The following is a 16,439-nucleotide window of genomic DNA, read 5'->3' on the forward strand; positions in this document are numbered from 1 at the left end:
CCTCAAAGTGCTCAAAGAAAAGTAGGGAAGGCAAGCACATATAGCAATGACTAGAATGCAAGGACTCACAGAAATGTTCAATGTTTTTATAAAAGTCTTATATGTACTTACAAAGAGGATTCTCTGATTGCAATCAATGGAATTCTTAAAATGAAGGCGGTATATGAGTTACTCTGGATTTGTAGGGATTTAATAAGCAGAAATAGGTGAAAAGACTTTATAGGTAAGGAAAAAGCATGAACAAAAGAACAGAGACGTTAAACTGTATGGTATTTTTTGGAAGTGCTAAGCATAAGCAGTTAGATATAGAGAGAATATAGCATTGTGGGAGGTATGAGGGAAGGGTAATAAATTTAATAACATCCTAAATTCACTGAAAGAATAATTCACAGATTTCAGGCAGTAAGAATTGATGGTAAGTAAACAGTCTCTAAATAAACATACTATTTAGAAATTTAGGGTTTTAAAAACCCTTAATGTTATAAGCAATCCAGCTTATAACTAAAGAGGAAAGTACTTATTATTTCTACATCCTAAGCATCCCGTAATGTCATAAAAATGTCTACCTATAAAATTATGCAAAAGGAATAAAAATATTTTTACTTATTATTTATCTGAAAAGATCTCCCCACTTGTTTCAGTGTTATTTCACAAATGAACACTTAAATCTTTCCTGTAACTTTGAAAAGTACATACTAAGTGCTTTCTTATGTTTCTTTTTCATGTATTTTAAAACCTTACTATTAACTTGAAAGTCATTCTACCATTTTACTTATGATTAATAAATATATCAACAATTGTTTAAAACAACTTTTTTCATTTTCAAAGTCATATAAGTTTAGCATAGAAGTAGTACCAACACATGACATGAATTGAAGGGATCTATATGAGCAAACAATTTTAAAACTCATGACCAATTACAATCTACATGTGAATAATTTGAAAACATGGATTAAATTAGTACAACACTAACTTTAGGTCTGCAATTCCTAGAAAACATTAATTTCACTTACTTCTAAATCGTCATATTAAAAAACAGGACCTGCACAGAGACTCTTACCCCAAGAGCATTTGCTGAATGGGGGCACACTTGAGCTGAAGTTTATAGAGATTTTGGGGAAACAGTAACAGAATGCAAAAGCCACAGTCTGCTCAAAGAGAGAAGGCTAGCAAGAGACTCACCCGCAGTTACCTGGAACCACAAAGGGCTAACAAATCACACCTTGAGATAAGAGTAAACCTACCCGATTCTTTCCACTTTCTTGGGTCTGCAAAGAAAGCTGGGTTGGTAGTGAGCAAATACAATTTTTAAAATTTCCTTTGAAGTTGTAACCACAAATCAGCCCTCACATGGATTCATTCACATTACCTTAGTAATACAAAAAACTTTAAGCTTTGAATTTAAAGTGATCTAAGACCATCATGATGGTGTCACCCCAGATATATGGCAGACTGAAGAGCGAATCATCTCTGGAGAAATCTACCTTCATTCTAGACCTAACAATATTGTCACAAAAATCCCCCAACCATCTTCGCCTGGAAAGGGGGAGTGGAGAGTTAAAAATTAACTAAACACAAGGTAGCATGGCTGAGAACCAGCAGAGACAGCAAAACAGGAAAAACTTTAAGACGTGAGAATTAACAGACACAGGTTAACAGAATAAATACAAGTAATGTATGTTTAAAGAAATAAAAGACAACTTTAGAAATATGTATAGAAATCAGAATTTTTAATTTTTTTATAAAAAGGGCAAGCAGAATTGGAAAAGAATCAAAAAAACTTCTAGGGTATAAGAAAATAGATTCGTTGAAAATTTTTGAAAAAGCAATGAATGAATAAAAGCTTATTAAATACCACTGAAAAGAGTAAGTAAACTAGAAGACAGGTCAGAGGAAATACAGCACAGAGACAAAGCAATAAAACAGTCAAAAATAAAGAGGAGAGTGTGATGAATTTTAAGTCTAATTCAGTGTTTCACTAACGAAGGAGAGGGATTGCAATGCTGAACAAAAACAAGCACGGTCCTGCCTCCATGGGGTATACCATCTACCAGCAGGCTGACATTCATCAAATAATCACATAAAATATGCAAAATTATAACTGTGATAAATGAAATTAGGAAAATTTACTAAGTACTTTCCTCTATTTAAACCATGAGTTTAGAGAGGCCTTCCACGAAGAAATGAAGTAATATTTGAGGTATAAATTAACTGGGAAAGTGTTCTAAGCTGAGAGAACAGAATGTGCCAAGGCAGGAGAAAATATGGTATTTTTTAAGAATTCAAAGAAAATTACAGGGATGGGCTATGAAGAACAATGGGGCAACAGGGGGTGGGGATGTGTGGGTGGTTCATACGGCTAGAAGGGCAAGATCATGCAAAGTCTTATAAATGGATGTTTGGTCTTTTTCTTAAGATGAGAAGACACTGAAGGATTCTAAGCAAAGCAGGTGAAAATTAGATTTTCATTTGGAAAATGTATTCATAATAACCGACTGACACTTTTTGAGAACCAAAACATTCGGAAGTCTTTTTAAAACCATTACCAAATTATCATTTTTATAGTAATCAGGCACTTAACTGTAAACATAAGTACAAGTTAGCCACAACTACAATAAATGATTTAAAGAAGGTCATTATGAATTTACTGTCCCATCAATGAACCTCCCTCATATTACTAAGTGAGAGGTAAGAGAAAGGTGGTCACCGGATGTCTTTTTTTTTGTAACGCCAATGAAATTTTACATGTTTAATTTCCTTGACCTCAAACTGTTCATGTTTTTTCATTGTTTTGACATCTTTTCTCTAATTTTTAAATTTCTAATTGTATTATATTATTTACTGTGTCCAACTAGCTGGATCCTCCTTATATTAACCATTTTTTTATTTTAACCATTTTTCATTTTTATATCATTTTTTAGATCTCTGAAATTAATGATGTTATGTTTTTATTTTATTTATTACAATTGAGATGAACATGCTAAACAGGGACTTTTATATGAACTTGTATATTTTTTTACTTTCTTCTATTTCTGAAAATAAGTTAGTTAACTTTTACATTTACTTTCTTTTACCTTTATTGTTCAGAGTATTTTCTATTTGAATTTTCAATTTCTTTAGTTTATTCTACAATTTTTATCATTTCCTAATCTTTTGGCTATTTGTGTTAATCAATAACCTTTATATTACTTTTTAAAAATTTAATCTACTTTAATTAAAATAAATGCCTAACAGCACTTTGTTGAGGAGAATGGAGACTTTGTTTAAAAAAAAAGTAAAAAGAAAGTGTTTCTCAAATTTCTCTCACATGTATTATGACCTACTTTTTTTTTCTTTTTATTTTGCAATAATTACACCTTCACAGGACATTGCAAAAAAGTCACCTAGTTTCTTTTAACAGTAACATCTTATAGAACTATAGCATAATGTCAAAACCAGGAAACTGATACTGGTACAAACTACAAATCTCATTTCACCAGTTTTACATGCACTCATAGTTGTGTGTGTGCATGCAATCTATTCAATTTTATCCTATGTGCAAGATTCATGTAACCACCACCACAACCATTATACAGAACTGTTCCATTATCACAAGGATTCCTAATGCCTTCACACCATTTATAAAAACCCTGAAACAGAGGTTTTTTATTTACGTGAGAAATTTATTTACATAAGAAAGGGTATAAAGCTTCTCTTGAAAGAGAAAGATTCAGGCAGTTTTGTGGATGAACAAAGAAAGGTCAAAGGTTGAGCAGCAGGCAAAAAAATTTTTTGAGGGACAGTTGTATGAGAGTAGCTCTTGGTTTAAGAGAAACACACAAAGATTTTGTAGAAGTTTTGTTCTGTGCTCTGTGTTGTCTTCTCTAGGTACTTATTCAAAAAAGACACTGTTTGCTCACGTGCGTTAATTTTAGATAATATGTAATGATGAGAGGGGTACCAAGTCAGGAGTCAAGCAGATCCAGCTTTATTTGGACTACACAATGATGAAGTTTTAAGACAAGCTGATTTAAAGCTCCGTAACACCATAATTAAGCTGAAATAGCAGACTACATGCATCACTGTTTTTCCAAAATAAAATTCATCTGGTGTTCCAGAATTACTCAAATGTTCTTCAGATATGCTATATTTAAATGGACTCCTTGTACTCCAATGAGGAGAGGAAAAACTAAGCTTAAATAGCATTTATTTTAAATCTAAAATTATAACAGTATTAGGGTTACACAATCTATATATCAGTACATAGCACTGCTGCATCATAGTAAGAAAAGGACTGCAAATGACTTCATCCAAATCCGTATCTACCACCACTACATATATATGATTGACCACTACTTCATAGATTATAAAAGATAAACTTTGTCCACAAACACACTATATGTAGGAATACTGGGTGGGGTGGGGAGAGAATACCAGAGATTTCCTGGCATTACTCAATTAAAAGTAGGAGACAGACATTCAAAATGATAAAAACATTTCTTAATCTGTATTTTTTTCACCCAAGAAGGTTAGCCCTCCTTTTCTTCACTGTGAAAGTGAATTATTTTGATACACCTTACCTTCAAATCCTCCTGAAGAATAGAAAAGATCTTGGAAATCATTCTTATATTCTTTGAAATCCCTAGGGGAGCCCCAAGATTAGCACAATTATCTTCGGGTTTACCCAGTTTACAAGATGCTACCATGATTTGCCTATCTTTCATGGTTCACATATCCATTTCAACTTTACAACCTTAAGATATCAAAATCACGTTTAATTCATAAAGCAGTACATGCATAGTAAGTTATCTATTTAGTTTTAAAACAAGACTTTTGCAGAATATTTGCATATTTACCGAGAAGGGAGGAAAAGTGGGGAATTCTAAAAGGACATATAACGATCTGTTAACTAGGGATACCTATGGGAAATACATGAAAGAGAATGAGAAAAGATTATCACTTTTAATCTTACATAATTATTTAAACTTTTCAATAGTTACTTCTTTCCTCAGTAACTTACTTAACTATACCACGTCTCAAGTTTGCCTATCTGTAAAACAGGGATAATAAAAATATCAGTCTCCAAGGGATGATACAAAAACACTGGGAAAAATGCCTGGAACTTGGTAAGCCCGCAAAAACCTAATGATGTTATATTACTTATATTATTACATGTAAGAAAACTTACATCATATTTTTTCAAATGGAAGTATAAATAAGCTTTACAACAGTATCAAGGGAGATCTGTATTTTTCATAGAACTCTTCACAGTTGCATTTAAATAATTATGTGTCAGACAGCAAGGACCATACTTGTTGGATTTACAGTACTTACATAATGCTTAGGCACATAATAAATGTTAAAAAATATTTACTGCATGAATGAAATTATCATGTGACATATATATAATGCTGCTGCATTTTAAGTTACTTGTAACCATTTATAAATTAAAACAAAAAAGTATTTATATAGTGAAAGAGAAGCTACTTTTGTAAAGAGGCAAGCATTTAAAACTCAACACCAAAGCAGAGTTTTTCCCCACAAGAACTGAAAATAATTTCTCAAATGAGAACACATGGTAGACAGGCAACCATATTTCTGGACAAGAAGAAAATGGAACCAACAATCTCTACATTTATTTTATATGGCTAGCTGCTTTTGGCTGCTATGAATTATAACAGCAACAAAACAAAAATCCCTAGCAATTCCAAGCATAACAAAAAAGACAAAGAGATATGGGAAATACTTATAATAGAAAGGTCAAATAATCAAGAAAAAGATTCCAAAATAATTTTAGGATATAAAGATTTTTAATAAATTATATCCAAAGAATAATTCAATGTGACCTATGATGAGGCTCTGAGCCATACATTATCACCTGTGAACTCCAAAGGAAGTGATAACTAAAGATATTAGTCTGACAGTCTGGGAGGGGCTAGAGACTAAAAGTCAGCCATGTGAACAGTTTGTGATCAAGCTCCAATAAAAACAAACAAAACCAAAGGCTTGACTTAGCTTTTCCTGTTTGACAATAATCTATGCATACTGTCATACATTGTAGCCAGGAAGAGATAACACTATCCATGACTCCACAAAAAGATGATGATCAGGAGCTCCACGTCTAGACTCCTATGGGAGTCTGTACACCTTTTATTGATTTCAGTTTGTATCTTTTCTCTGTAACAAACTATGGGCTTGAGCATAACAGTTTTCAGTGAGTTCCATGAGTCCCTCCAGCAAATTAATTGAACTGAGGGTGGTTTTCAAAAGCCTTGAACTTGCAATGGCGTCAGAAGGGCTGTCTTGCAGAGACTGTTTGCTCAAACTGTACAATTGGCTGAGCTTAGTGAGTTGGTGTCAGAAGTGGGATTTGTGCAACAAATGCTAACCACCTCTACTATGTAGTTTGGGAAAAGAATGAGAGGATGGTGGAGGACAAACCTTTTGACTCCCAGGTGGCCCTTTGGCCACCCATGGTTTGGAACTGTAGCTGTATAATGATCAGTTAGCAGAGGTGAAAGTTACCAGTGAAATTTAGAAATGATGGATCCAACTCATAGAGATCTGGCTCACTGGATACATAAAGAAATGTAAAATTTTTTAAATGAGCTAACTATATTATCTCTTGATTCTTGTTATCTGTAACAGTTAAGAAGAAAGTCAGGGAGATACTGGGGCAGATCCTGACACCTGGCCAAGCTTAGGAAGAAAAAGATTTGCTAACTAGAATAAGGAGATTAGAGGGAGGTCTCTTCCAGGAGGAAGGCAAGGGATGGCAATCAGCCTATGAAAATAATGAGGTTTTAGTGAAATGGGTCAGGCAGACTCAACAAATAATGCTAGGCACCAGCACTAGGAAAGGACTTGTACTCTGACCCAAAAGGTCCTTTTGACAGGTTGAGGTCAAAATAGCCTTGGGAAAATGGCCCTCCATCTTAGCTGCTAAGGCTCAAGTAGCACACCCATGGGATTCCTACATACCTCTAAACCTATGGAAGTTTTTCTGGGGCACCTGTAATTTATACCAATGCACTATGACTGCCCTTGCCCCTTTGACTGAACAAAATAAGACATATCCTATAAGATAGTTATAATATTAATATAATTAATATAATTCTCAATACTCCTTGTGTACTCCCTGTAGTAGAGAAGTGGGCCTTACTTCTTAACACCACACAATGGAAAACAGTCTTAGTACAAGCTTGTGAACTACGACAGGGTGATTGACTTTGTTCTAAGCTGACTTAGAATCCAGAAAAAAATGAGTAAGGGCCAATTGTTAACTAAGCCTGTCCATAATAATATCTGATATATGGGCAAGATTCAATTCCGTTAGAAGCATAGCAAATTCCTCTGCAATAATGACTGATCGTTCTTTAGTGAAACTGAACTGTCTCATGACCATACTACGATATGACATAACACTATCACTGTAAGATTCAATTACCTTATGTAAGTCTTATAATAATACTGATAATTAACTGTATCAGAAAATTGAGCCTTCTCAGAATGTAATACTGATAGAAGAAGAATGGTCTGGGGAATAACTAGATTTAGCTAACCATCAGCTAATTTCTATACTAAATAGTTCTGTACAAGTTTATCATAAGGTACAAATAGTGGTAGATCATGAGGGAAAATAAATAATAAATTACTACAAGAATATGAAAACGTATGTAATGGCTTTATAAATCAGATTAGCAGTTTCTTTAAATCTATCCCTACTCAACACTGGCACTTCCAAATGTAGAGTATGTTCATACTATTACTATTACTGTGACTGTCATATAAATGCTATACTAAATTCAGATGTCTAGACAAATATGACTGTTTTGCCGTAAGACAGCATAGGCTAAAGGCTATGGGGGTGGCCTGTCTAGTGAAGAAGCAACCCTACCTACCCAAAGAGAGGTCTGGTCTGGATTTCAGCTACTGGGAGGTGATCTTTAGGCCCCTGTGATAAGAGTGTCTTTGTTTGCTTCAGGGCTTTGGCCACTGGACTGTCCAACAATTAATTTATGATGGGGACTTTAGATATTTCAATATCAGTTTCAACTTCTAGAGTAAGTGATAACTAAAGGTATTAGTCTGATCTCCAGAAAGAAATAGAGACTAAAGCTCAGATATGCAGACAGTATGTGCTTGAGCTCCAATGAAAACTATGGCCAGCAAAGGCTCGAGGGAGCTTCTCTGGTTGGCAATACTCTGCAACTGTCACACTTTGTGGCCAGAAGGAGATAATGCTGTCTATGAATTTCATGGTCCATGTGTAGACCCTCCTGTACTTTGTGCCCTAGGCATCTCTTCCCTTGGTTGATTTTAATTTGCATCCTGGCTCTGCAATAAATCACAGGCACAAGTATCACAGTTTTCAGTGAGCTTTATGAGTCCTTGTAGTGAACTATCAAACTGAAGAATAGGTCTGGGAAACCCTCAAACTTGTAAGAGAGGCAGTCTTGTGGGGATTACACCTAAAAACTGTACAGTTGGTTAAACTCATTGCTGTGCTATACAAAAGTTTTTTTTTAATTTAATTTTTAACTGAAGTAGAGTTGATTTACAATGTTGTGCCAATCTCTGCTGTGCAGCAAACTGACTCAGTTATATACATATAGACATTCTTTTTTCTTTTTAATATTCTTTTCCATTATGGTTTATCACAGGACATTGAATATAGTTCCCTGTTACACAGTAGGACCTTGCTGTTCTGAGGTTTTTATTTACATATTTTGTTGCTTAACCTTTACAACTCTACATGGTAGGTACTACTATTATGAAGACAGTGAGATATAGGGAGAATAAATGATTTAATTTCATCCAGATATTAAGAGCAAAGGGCAGAGTAGAGATTTGAACCAGGAAATCCAACATCAAGGCTTATGTTCTTAATATATTACATTGCCTTCCTAGATGACTGCTAGGCTTCTGTTGTCTTTTTCAGCAATTACATTCTCTGAATCTATGACTAGAAGATCTCTAAGGTCATATCATGCCATGTAAATCTATGAGTAAACAGTAATTCAGACTGAATTAAAAACAAATCTTAAATAATCTTTATTATATTTTACTTGGTCATTGTTTCAATTGTCATTTTTATTAGAAAGTCTTAATTCTTTGTACTATTAAGAATAGATATTAAAAATGCTGTATTAACATAAAAAGCATATGTCAAAGTATATCAACAGTAGCCTAAAACAAACTAAACTAATTCATTTGAAGAAAACTATTTCCAAAATAAAAACTGCAAGACAAACTAATTACATTAGAATTTCCAATATCTTGGGAAATAATAGTTGTTTTTATTGACAAGACAAATTATAATCAGGCATATGCCTTCCATTCTAAAAGAATAATTTTAATTACTTTATAATACTTTCTAAGTACATAATTTTAACACCACTATAATCAAGATTTGTTTTTTACTTAAATTTTATTTGTCCATGTTTCTCTAAAGTATTCATAATTACAATTTTTAAAGCTGCATAATCTCTCAGAAAATTAACACCATTCACAGATTTTCAGACATCAAAGTTGTTTCTTTTTTTCTTCTTTAGTAGTACTTAATGAACAACTTCCTGCATGTAACATTATACCTTTAATTTTTCTATCTGCAGGACTATCTGGCTCATATTAGGTATCTGATAAACATTGGCTGAACTGACTATAATTCTTACTTTTTTAAGAATTATTTTATAACGATAATTTCCTAAGAGTAGAATTAATGAATCAAAGAGTAGAAACTTCTTTATGGTCCTTACAAAATAATACTTTCCCCCCAAATAATGTCATTTTATGACCCACAAGAAATGAAAGACATGCTCATTCACTGGAATCCTTTCTAGTATTAGACTTTGTTATTTAAAAAAATCTAATACTTTACTATATATAATTTGATCTCTTAAAGTGCTTTACCTTCCTGAGAAATAATAATCCTGAAGGTTTATTATCTTTACTACCATTTCATTATTTACTGAAGTACAAAGAACTGTAAAACTTAAATTCTAATTCTGAAAACTCAACTATCGATATGTAAAAACTCTCTAAATGAATTTATGTGAAAGCTCATTTCATAGCTGGAATGTGGCATATCTTCACATTTCAGTAAAATTTGGTTGAAGTCATAATCTAACCAAGTTTGGAAATATAAGAGACATAAATGTAAGTCTGTCCCAAAGAGAGGTGAATTCTGTTCTACTTTGAGAAGGTTTCTTTCAGAACAGAGAGCAACTAAAAAGTATTTTCACTAGGCAAAAAGCCTAAAGGAAACATATTGATGAAGGCTCACATGCTTATGATCTGATCGCAATTCCTGGTCAAACCAGAATAACTTATCTAGCAAAGGAAAAGTTGCATTGGGAAGAAGGAGAAGTCAGAGCTTCCTAAAACTCATTCCAGAAATTCAGATAAATTACTGTAGATTGGCATATTTAGTTGACAATGAAGATATAAGTTCATTTCCCCCCATGACAACTTAAGGAATCACATTTGTATTTGATTAGAAAGAGGGCATCTATTATAAACATTTTTATTGTTTGTTTTTGACTACTTGCCATGTAAAATTGGTAACTTAACAAACACATTTTTACCACAACTGGCTGATGATGCTCTCTTGTCCTTTGATCTTAGCATAAAGTAATAGCCAGGAAACTTGCTGTAACTCCCAGTGGGGTTCTTTTTCACTAGCTGGGGTAGAGTAAATCTATCACTTTAAAATAAGCATTTCCTCACTGTCTAAGATGGGTAAGGCACTGTGCTAGAGTCCTAGGATGATACAGAGGTGACTAAGACATGATCCTGTCCTCAAAGAACTTACAATCTAGTAGAGAAAGACAGACATGTGAACAAATAGGTATAATACAAAGCAGAATGTACTAGTTGTTAAAATAAAGGTACAAAAACAATGTTCTACAGGAGCACAAGATGGTAAAATTAATTCTGGATGGGGTGATCTGGAAGGCTGGGCCAGCAGAAAAGTAGTAGAAAACTCAGCCCCTTAGAAAATGCAGCAGTGTTACAGCCCAGCTGGGTTAGGGTCGAAGCCCCACTCCCCACAGAAGGTTTTCCTAAAGGAGATGGAGCCAGGGCCCTAACCCAGTTAGGTAGGCGATTCGTTGATTTCAATTATGAATGCAACACTTTCTTTCCCTGGTGCAGATAAATGTGATTTCATGAGTATTTTGCTTCATTAAAAAATAAAACTTAACAACATATTAAGTAACTTACATAAAAATGTAAGTTACCTTGGGCTCCATCATCAAAATGGCCTCAGGTGGTACCATGATCCTACAGGACCAAGCCAAAAAAAAAAAGAAGACACCACTTCAGCATGTTACATATGTGGTGCTCCAATACATGTTCTGCTATTGATATCCTGGGAAGAAAGATGAGGAGACAATTCCAGAGAAGTAACCTGGGTATTATACTATCCCATATTTTATTGAAGTTTTATTTATTTTTAAACTTTTAAAGTAAACTTTAGAATAGGTTAAAGAGATAAAAGGATTTTTTTTGTCCTGTCATGATTCCAAAAACCAGCATGTATATTGTTGGTTTCCACTGATTTCTTAGAATAGGAAGGAGACTAGATAATATAACCAACATGTAATATTTAACAGGTACCACACAAGGTGTAAAACAACTGGAAAGAAGATAATACAAACATATGTTTAAGTACAAAGGAACAGGAAAGCAACTATCAGGTGCACAGAATTACAAACATTTAATTCTCTACAAAAATCTGTAGAGAATTAAAAACAAGACTAACTTTCTACTGTGTTTCAGCCTATTACTACCTCATATGTATCCCTAAAATAACTCAAATTTGTATGTATAGTATTTCATTATGCTATATGAATTTAAAAATTCTGAGTTTCATAACTGCTGCTTGTAGATTTCCTTAAATAAGCCTCATGTTAGTGAACAGATAAACAATAGCTCTTAGTCACATGTATTATACATAAATGAATGTTTGCCAAGTCTTATGAAAGTTAAAATGATTATTTTCTAGAGTATACCATACATTCTGATTTCAATCGTTTGTTCTATTAATTTTTACAACCCCCTGAAACAAAGAAAGAAAGGAAACAGGAAGAAAGGAAGACACTTCCTGACTATCTGAATTAAGGAAGATATCACATTAGACAGACTTTCTTTAAATATAAACATACAATTCAAATAGACTTTCTCTCATAAAACTAGCTGAGCAAACCATGAAACAAATATGACAAAGAGTTACAGTATCTGTAATAATATTTTAAAAGTTCATAATATTAGAAAAACACAAAACCCTAATAAGTAATTGAAAAAACAGTTCACAAAAATACAAGTTCCTAATAAATATGAGAAAGTACTCATCCCATTAAAGAAATGCAAATTAAAACAATAGTATTTTAAAATATCAATTTAGCAGATATAAAAATAATAATATTCAATTCTGCACTTCTTAAACCTCTCAAACTGTAAAAATCCTCCTTTTCCAATGTTTGTTTGGGTTTTACAAGATGTTCTGAAAATAAGTAATCAATGCTTACAGGCAGGGTGGGGGGGAGCTGGGGGGTTAGGGTCAGGGTGAGATGAAAACACTCATACACTGGGGACAACAGTAGTAAGTACAACTTTCAAATAATTTGTGGAGTATTAGGATATTTTTAGATTTTTCTTGTTTTCAAGTTCATACCCTTGTGATTCTACTACCGTGAATCTAAGTTTTAAAAATAATCGGATTCAGAAAAAGATTTACATATTTATAATAATGATATTTATTACAGCTATTTATAATCACAAAAAATTAGAAACAACTACAATACCAAACATTAGGGAAATGGATCATTATAGGATCAAATATTATGCAGCCAATAAAACTTGAGGACAAATGTATAGGATAAAACATTAAGTAAAAAAAAAAACCAGGATCTACAATTTTAATGCAGGTTCAGCTAAAACTATGATTAAAAGAAAGCACAGGGGCTTCCCTGGTGGCGCACTGGTTGAGAGTCTGCCTGCCAGTGCGGGGGACGCAGGTTTGTGCCCTGATCTGGGAAGATCCGACATGCCGCAGAGTGGCTGGGCCCGTGAGCCATGATTGCTGAGCCTGCGCATCTGGAGCCTGTGCTCCGCAACAAGAGAGGCCGCGATGGTGAGAGGCCCGCGCACAGCGATGAAGAGTGGCCCCCGCTTGCTGCAACTGGAGAAGGCCCTTGCACAGAGGCGAGGACCCAGCACAGCCATAAATAAATAAATTAATTAATTTAAAAAAATAATCTGTTAAAAAAAAAAAAGAATATAAACCCCAAATGCCAGTCCCCTCCCCATCCCTCCTTGCCTGATCCTCCTAACCTAAGTGATTCCTCCTGCCTCTAAACTTGCATAGCCCCTTGTGCTGCTGTAGGTTTCCACCACCTGTTATTAAAAAAAAACCAAAAAAGAAAGCACAGATTTTGTATCCTGCTGCTTTTCTGAATTCCCTTATTAGCTTGTATGTGTGTGTGTGTGTGTGTGTGTGTGTGTGTGTGTGAGACCACACAAGGTCATACCATCTGCAAACAAATAATTTTACTACTTCTTTTTCAATTTAGATGCCTTTTTTTCCCCCTTGTCTAAGTGTCATCCTTCTCTTCTGGAAAAGCTTCCAGTTTTTTCACAATTGAGTAGGATGTTAGCTAAGCAGAAGGATATAAAATCAGCACATGGAAGTCAACTGCATTTCTATACTATAATAATGAACAATCTGAAAATAAAATTAACAATACAATTCCATACACAATAGCATAGAAAAGAATTAATTACCTAGGAATTAACCACAGAGGTGAAACACTGGTACACTGGAAACTATAAAACATTGCTAACAAAATTTAAAAGAGACATAAATAAATGGAAAGATATGTGTTCATGGACTGGAAGGCTTACTATTGTTAAGAGATCAATACTATCCAAAGTGATCTATACATTCAATGCAATTCCTATAGAAATCCCCATGTTTCTTGCAGAAATAGAAAGATCCATCCTGAAACTCATATGGAATCTCAAGGGACACCAAACAGCCAAAACGATCTTGAAAATAAAAAAAGTTGAGGGACTTATACTTCCTGATTTCAAAACTTCCTACAAAGCTTCAGAAATCAAAACAGTGTGGTACTGGCATAAAGAGAGACATAGAGACCAACGGAACAGAATAAAGAGCCCAGAAATCAAATCTTACATATATGGTAAAAGAAGTTTTGACAATAGTGTCAAGAACATTCAGTGGAGAAAGGACAGTCTCATTAACAAATGGTGCTGGGAAACTGGATATTCACAACAGAGGAATGAAGTTGAGCATTATCTAATGCCCTGTACAAAAAATAACTCAAGGTGGATCAACAGCATACACGTAAGGCCTAAAACAATCAAACTCTCAGAAGAAAACATATGACAAATACTTCATGACACTGGATTTGGCAGTGATTTCTTGTATATGACACTAAAGGCAAAGATAATAAAAGAAAAAATAGACAAATTTAACTTACTGAGAAATTTAAAATGTTATGCATGGAAAGACATTATTACCAAAGTAAAAAGACAACCCACAGAATGATAGAAAATGTTTTCCAGATCAAATCTGATAAGGGATTAATATCCAGAATACTACAGAGAACTCCTAAAACTCAACATAAAAACAAACAACCCAATTCAAAAATGGTCAAAGAATTTGAAGAATCATTTTTCCAGAGAATATATACAAATGGCCAATAAGCACATGAAAAGATGTTCAACATCACTAATCATTAGGGAAATGCCAATCACAACAAGGAGACAGCACCTCATATCCAGTAGGATGACTATTATCAAAAAACTGAAAAAAAAAGCAACTGTTGGCTAGAATGTAAAATAGTATGGCTGCTCTGACAGTAACCGCAAAAAAATTTAAGAGATAGAATTATCATATAATCCAGCAATTACACTTCTGAATATTTACCCCAAAGAAGTGGAAGCATGGTCTCAAAGAGATATATGTACCCCCAAGGGCACAGCAGTATTCTTCACAATAGCCAAGAGGTGGAAGCAACACAAGTGTACACCAACAGACAAACGACTGAACATGATGTGGTATGTACATACGATGGAATATCATTCAGCCTTATAATATAAAGGAAGGAAATTCTAACACAGGCTACAACATGGATGAACACTGCAGACATTGTGCTAAGTGAAATAAGCCAGTCACAAAAAGACAATACTGTATGATTCCACTTATATAGGTACAGAGTAGTCAAAATCATGGAGACAGAAAGTAAAATGGTGGCTGCTAGGGGCTGGGAAAAGGGGGGAATGGGGAGTTGATGTTTAATTGGTACAGAGTTTCAGTTCTATAAGATGGAATAATTTCTGTAGACTGTACAACAATGTGAATGTACTTAATGCCACTAAACTTCACACTTAAACATAAGTAAAATGGAAAATTCTATGTTAAGCACATTGCACCACAATTCAAAAAAATTATTTAACTCTGTGCTTAAAAAAAAAGGCAGAGAAATATATTTTATAAGAAAATATGTCAAAGAATTAAGTTAGATATTCCTTGGAAGCCAAAACAGAATGATTATGATTTTCTAGTTTATACCATTTAGCACTTTCCAAGTTTTTAATAATATGTACTTGCTTTTATATATAAAAAAAAGTTGAATTTTAAAAAGAAGTTTGGTGCTTATTCAAGTAGTTTTGTGAGGTTAAAAGATTTTCAACAGAAACAAATTTCTAAAATTATGATAAAAACTATTAAACAGTATTTCCTAATAGAAATTTTCTCCAAAATCAGTAATTTACAAATATACGTTGGGAATTCACCTTGATTTTAACTCTCTCTAATAAAGGGCAAAGATTTTTCTAAAGTTCTGTTTATTCTTTAACTATGATACTAAGGCATACTTTTTGGTATTATTGATATTACTGCTTCCTGCTTTTGAGACTTTTCATACAAAATTCACATATATGTGATAATTACAGATTTTTTCCAATTTTTGAGTTAAGGTTTATAGAATCAAAAAGCATGCTAGTCATGGTTTTAAAAAACTTCATATTAACAATCCAACATATTCATTCAACAAATATTTTTTAAAAATCTATCATGGATAAAATTATCTTCTTTATTTTCCTAGAGTATTCAAACTATCCTATCAAAACTATAACTCATAAGTATCACCTTTCATCTTTCCATATTATATTTTCTTTTTAAAACGCCATTAATTCATTTCATCATCTCTCTCCTTCCCTCTCTGTCTTTGCTTTTTAACCACTTAACTCCTCAGACTTGTAAAGGGTTAACTAACTAAAAGAGAAAATTTATAAGCACTACAATTATCAGCAAGTAAAACTATCCTTGTAAGTAGTTAATTTATGTTGAAAAAATCTGAACTACCTACCCTGATAATATATATACCAAATACCTGAAATAACGTTTCAATGGCTTTAACATATTTCTTTGA

At 33.5% G+C, this 16,439-nt stretch overlaps 1 protein-coding gene across 5 annotated transcripts in view; it reads right to left on the reverse strand.

Annotated features, from left to right (window-relative positions):
- Positions 1–16,439, reverse strand: part of JMJD1C (jumonji domain containing 1C) — a 322,989-nt gene that overhangs the window by 167,767 nt on the left and 138,783 nt on the right. The gene's annotated exons all lie outside the window — the stretch shown is intronic.

This window comes from Balaenoptera acutorostrata, chromosome 16 (genome assembly GCF_949987535.1).
Source record: "Balaenoptera acutorostrata chromosome 16, mBalAcu1.1, whole genome shotgun sequence".
Lineage (NCBI taxonomy): Eukaryota > Metazoa > Chordata > Mammalia > Artiodactyla > Balaenopteridae > Balaenoptera > Balaenoptera acutorostrata.